Source organism: Biomphalaria glabrata, chromosome 15 (assembly GCF_947242115.1).
Source record: "Biomphalaria glabrata chromosome 15, xgBioGlab47.1, whole genome shotgun sequence".
NCBI lineage: Eukaryota > Metazoa > Mollusca > Gastropoda > Planorbidae > Biomphalaria > Biomphalaria glabrata.
Window position 1 is genome coordinate 11,505,651 of NC_074725.1, and position 6,181 is coordinate 11,511,831.

The 6,181-nt window shown below is 39.1% G+C and overlaps 1 long non-coding RNA gene across 1 annotated transcript; it reads left to right on the forward strand.

The window, feature by feature from the left end:
* The first annotated feature begins 4,128 nt into the window (after window positions 1-4,128).
* Window positions 4,129-6,176, forward strand: LOC129923166 (uncharacterized). Its single transcript, XR_008775102.1, has 3 exons — window positions 4,129-4,339; window positions 5,641-5,708; window positions 6,039-6,176. It is a non-coding gene; the product is annotated as an uncharacterized LOC129923166 (long non-coding RNA).
* Window positions 6,177-6,181: the final 5 nt, after the last annotated feature.

Below are 6,181 nucleotides of genomic sequence, written 5' to 3' on the forward strand. Positions count from 1 at the left end.
ATGAATGGAATAAATACATTCCAACATGAAAAAAAAACAACATTATCTCCCTGAATTAGAGAACGACAAATGGTTGCAAAAATTTTATCAGATTTTGCTTAGTCGCGCCGTAAAAATGATCTAGGACCTTCTTGTGTTGTTTAAAGCTTTTAAGTTGTGCATAGGAACAATAGCCGCTGGGCTGTTTGTCAGAGTTTCAAGGTGGTCTTCCCATGAAAGCTTGTTATCAATGATGACGCTTAGATATTTATACGACTTCACTTGTTGTTTTGATGTTGTCTTTATCTGCAGCTCGTGTATCATTTCTTTCTGAAATCTATTAGAAGTTCTTTAGTTTTTGTGACATTCAGTTTTAGAAAGTTGTCAGTGCACCAGTTTGTAAACTCTTCTATCGAGCTTCGCTATTGAGTTTCGTCTTCTGAAATAAGACCGATTGTTACTACTTAGCAATACACCAACACCAAAACGACAAAGTCATAGTTTATAAATAATTTAATCTTAATCAACACTGTAAACACCTTTTTTTTATATTCCTCCATTTTGGTTCTCCTCTCCTTTCAACACGCATTCGCACCATTCCACATTTACATTAACTGAGTCATAGATGCTTCTTATGTCATTAATGTATAGAGTGTCCAGTACAGGAGAAAGTACAGTAAAATACAGTAAGATAGAAAAAGAAAGACAACGATGTGAAGAAATGTGGTAATGTAAGAAAAAGAATGGGAACGGTTTTGGTATAAATCAGTGTTTCCCAAAGTGTGTGTGTGTGTGGGGGGGGGGGAATGGTACGCGTACCCTCATGGGTACCGGTACGTGAAAAGTTTGGAGGGGGTACGCGTTGTACCTCATTAACTATTCGAATATTTAAACAAATATTCGCTAGACTCAGGTCAAGAGTTTGGGAAAACCAAAAGCTCACTACAGTGACCAAAATGGAAGTCTACAAGGCATGCGTTATAAATACGCTACTGTATGGCAGTGAATCATGGACCACCTACGCAAAGCAAGAGAGAAAACTAAACTCATTTGCGATGTCTCCGAAGGATCTTGACAATCACATGCAATACTGAGATCCTGGCGCGAACAGGTATTCCCAGCATCTTTACAGTCCTCAGACAACGCCGCATGCGTTGGCTTGGACATGTTCTCCGGATGGAGGACAATCGCATCCCGAAAGTCATCCTCTACGGACAACTCGCGACTGGCTCAAGAAAAACTGGTCGCCCCCACCTCCGTTACATAGATGTAATAAAACAGGACCTCAAATCAGTGAACATCAATACTGACCATTGGGAGGACATAGCTCTAGACCGCAACAGATGGAGAGAGACAGTGACCAAGAAAGCTACGGACAGCGAAAGAACATGGGCCTCAGCTCTTAAAGAAAAACGTACAATGCGAAAAATGGCCAGCTACTCTATCACCGAAGCGAAAGCCATCTTTACCTGCGATATTTCTGGACGAGAGTGTCTCTCCAAAGTAGGGCTCCACAGCCACATGAAAAAGTGTTCGAGATGAACCATAGTCGTTCTACAACTGAAGGAAGCCAACATATTTATATATACCCTTCACTTTAGGACAAATGACATTGATACGTAATACATTAAACCATAATTAACAAATACAAAATACAACCCAATAAAATACTCAGAAAGAGACTAAGATAAATTCACATTTCTTATTCCATATGCTGGGACAGACTGTGCAAGTCCGCTTGCTTCCCTCATGTCATTAGTGCATGGAACATGTTGCATGAATCAACCAGTAAAACCAGCGACTTGGCAAAGTTGAAGTCTCTAATTGTAACATACTAGACTAGATTTAGCTCACGGATTCGCGTAGGATGTAATGATGTAATCTATGGAAGAAATGTCTGTAATTTATTGTAAAGATAACTTAAATGGTTTATTATCGTAGTTTAGCAGTACGGAAGTACCTTATTGTTTGTTTGTCTATCATAGCGTTGTCATTATTTCTTGTGTGTGTTGAAAGACACCACGTGTGTGTGTTGAAAGTCATAACGTGTGAGTGTGTTGAAAGCCATGACGTGTGTGTGTGTGTTGAACGCCATCGCGTGTGTCTGGTGAATGTCATCGCTTGTGTGTTAACAATTAAACAATAATTGTATTTGTTTTGCCACAAAGCGCAATTGCCATTACAAACAATAACAGTATACAAATAAAATACACAAAATAATAAAAAAAAGGTCATAACGTGTATGTGTTGAAAGGCATCACGTGTGCGCGTTGAACGCCATCTTGTGTGTGTGTGTTGAACGCCATCACGTGTGTGTCGTGAAAGCCATAACGTGTATGTGTTGAAAGCCATCTCGTGTGTGTGTGGTGAACCCCATCTCGTGTGTGTCGTGAAAGCCATAACGTGTATGTATTGAAAGCCATCTCGTGTATGTGTTGAACGCCATCTCGTGTATGTATTGAAAGCCATCTCGTGTGTGTGTTGAACGCCATCTCGTGTGTGTGTTGAAAGCCATCTCGTGTGTGTGTTGAACGCCATCTCGTGTGTGTGTGTGTTGAACGCCATCTCGTGTGTGTCGTGAAAGCCATAACGTGTGTGTGTTGAAAGCCATCACGTGTGTGTGTTGAAAGCCATCACGTGTGTGTCGTGAAAGCCATCACGTGTGTGTGTTGAAAGCCATCACGTGTGTGTGTTGAAAGCCATCACGTGTGTGTGTTGAAAGCCATCACGTGTGTGTGTTGAACGCCATCTCGTGTGTGTCGTGAAAGCCATCACGTGTGTGTGTTGAAAGCCATCACGTGTGTGTGTTGAACGCCATCTCGTGTGTGTCGTGAAAGCCATCACGTGTGTGTGTTGAAAGCCATCACGTGTGTGTGTTGAAAGCCATCACGTGTGTGTGTTGAACGCCATCTCGTGTGTGTCGTGAAAGCCATAACGTGTGTGTGTTGAAAGCCATCACGTGTGTGTGTGTGTTGAACGCCATCTCGTGTGTGTATTGAAAGCCATAACGTGTGTGTGTTGAAAGCCATCACGTGTGTGTGTTGAAAGCCATCACGTGTGTGTGTTGAACGCCATCTCGTGTGTGTGTGTGTGTTTGTGTGTTTCAATGGTAGCCAGCATGCAACTTTAACAAATCCAGAACATACAATAAACAACACCCTAAAGAAAAGGTCATATCTTGCTTACTGGGGACGTTGTGTGTACCGTTTAAAAAAAATATCTCCTAATAACGATTATAGTAATGTCTTCGATTTCGAAGATTAAGGATAAATCAAGGGTTTCACGTGGCTATGGAAAACCCAGTTGCGACCTGGATATTTTTCCATAGCCGATGCAGGCAAAGCCGTTGTTCGTTTGGATTCTTTATCATTTTTGTTCGTCTTCTGCGTCAGTCTTCAAAAAGTGTTTTTCTTTGGGTTTCGAATGTGTGTCCCGCGGCTTTTATGAGAGCTCTCCAACTATCTCTTTCAGAGGCCATATACTGCCAGTTACTTTCCTCTATGCTAGTGAGGGCAAAAAGGCGCCTGAGTTGATCTTTATAGCACTTATCTCTGTTTCCCCGTCCTGCAAAAGATCAGCAAAGAATTTCACCTTTGGCACGCGCTCTTCTCCCTTGCGGATACGTGTGCGACCCCAGCGCAGCTGTTGAATAATAATTAGTGATTCTGTACTGTCCACACCGGCCTCCAGCTGAACATGGTTGTTGCTATTGTAGCCTTGCCAACATATGACCATTATGAAGCGTTGGCACCTTAGTTGAAGCGTTCCAGAAGCCTTATACTCAAGATGCAATCCATGCGTAATTAAAAATGCCATCTCTTGTGAGTGGAAATGCCCTTTTTGCGTTATTGGGGATGCCATTTGTAACAAAAACTTGTAATAAAATATTTCAGAATTTATATGGAAATAATTTTAAAAATAACATAATACTGTTGTAAACGTGTTCCCCCCCCCCCCCCCCAGACTGACCCTTTGTTTTCCCACGTGAAAAACCTTTTGAGTTGTGTTTGTGCTTGGAGGGAAACTGACCTGAGGGGTGTGTTGGTGTGTTAACAGGGGAGTTATGAGTTTGTATTTCTTGATTGTGGATTGTTTTTTTTTCTATTGTGTTAGTGAATCGGGATATGTAAATTTGATTTGGAGCATAGACTATATATTACATGGACTGCCAACTCTACGCACTAAGCCTATATTTTTCAATAAACAAGTCCCGTTCACGGAGGCGTCCTTGGTTGCGTGGTAAATTGACTTCCGGTAGATTTTTTTTTACGTATAAAGAAACCATTCTCGAAGATTTTTACCACCACTTTTACAGCAAATCATGAATGGAAACTGAATTGTTAAAGAAGATGTTACAGAGGTGAGTGTGCACAAATCAATTTCTGACTTAGATCTATAACTGTAAAGCTTTATAGCTGATTTTCTTAGCCAATATAGACTAATTAGCCAAGCCTGTATTTCGTGTATTTTCTTGTTTACGACATTGATTGAATTGAGGTTCTTGTGAGAGCATAGCCTATATATATATATATATATATATATATAAACCAAATAATAAGACTTATTCAGAAGGATAACCCGGTACATTTAGATCTATATGCTCTTACTATAATAGGCTAAAATGACCTTTCGTTTATAAGTTGTAAAAAAGTCCTATATTATGTGTAGGCCTAAAGTAAAAGTAATAAGTCTAGATGTAAAGTTTTCTCCGAGTTGAAAAATGTAAGAAAAGTATGTTTGGCATTTAGATGCTGTCGTTGATAAAATAGAAAAAGTACATTCTGTGATGTTTTATGGCAAGTTATTATAACACGGTGCAGGACAGGCCACTGTCCTGTTGCCTCATGTTTCTCACGGCTATAGCCAAATTTCGAATCCTGGTGCCCCCGTGCCTCATTTTCTGTTTGACTGCCCCAGACTTGCTGATCTCCGTCTCAACAGGTCAGAACAAAAAATTCTCAATCTGTATGGTGACATGTATGCACTACGCAATACAGCAGGGTTTCTGTCCAGGGCTTTTGCAAGAGAAGATTTGAGCCTCTCAAGCCCTCACTCAAATGGAGTTTGATGATGTTGACTTTTTATGCCCTTTTTCTGTCTTGGTGAGAGTTATTGTAAGACTGAACTATTGATCTGCAGCTGTCGAAGTATTGACTAGCCTTTGTAATAATTACTGCGAAAGGTAGTGAGAGCAGCATCGTCGTCAAACATCAGTTCCCTAATCAGGTTATGTAGTTTCCTCGTTTTGGTCAAGCCAGTTTAAGAAGCCTTCCATCCGATCTACTGTGGATATATAGGGCCTACTCCATCTTCCAAGGCGCTATGAGAGTACAGACGAAACAATTCCGAATAGTGTTGATGGCCAAAACCCATCCTTGTTTTACCCTGCTCTTGATAGATAATACCGGTACCTAAAAGTCTTAGATGAAGAACTGTCAAACTTTACAGTTCATATCATGTGAAGCTAACAGTAGTTTCAATAGCTTATTTGGACAGACAATTTTCACTAGTAAAAACCACTTCTGCTTAGTGTGAGCATATTGCTAAATGAAGTTCATATTTCTATTACTTTCTACTCAAGTCACCCAAGAGAAATTTTCTTTAAAGCGAAAACTTTTTATAATGCATTTTTCGTTGTTTTTGTTTGTTTTTTTACTTAAGGAGCATACTACTTCCACAAACCTGATTTGATTGTCACTAACTTTCAAATTGAAAGGGATCTACTACAAGTGAGATTTTTTTTTTACTTTCTCCAATAACATTGTGTTATCAATACATGTATCACTTTAAATTACTTGTAATTGTGAAATAATAGGTAAAAAATCTCCTTAAGTACATGTTATATTTAATCCTATGCATAAAATTTATTTACATAAAAAAAAATCATTAAAGCAGGCCTAATTGTAGAGAAAAAAATATTTCTTGTGATTGCATTGAAATCAACTTTAAAGATGCTGTCCATTGTTGTAACATAAAGTAGTCTTACATTTTTTAATTAGCAAATATATATATTTATAACATGTCTAAACTAGTTTGAATTTCTTTTCTTTTTTTCTCAGCTGCTCATGAATTTGGAGATTTTACAGCTAATAGAGGAACAAATTTTATCTGCTTCCACTTAGCCAAACAGCATGGAAATATGCTATTGTAATGAGTAGAAGATATTTGTCATTTAGAGTATCATGCAACAGCTAATTATCAG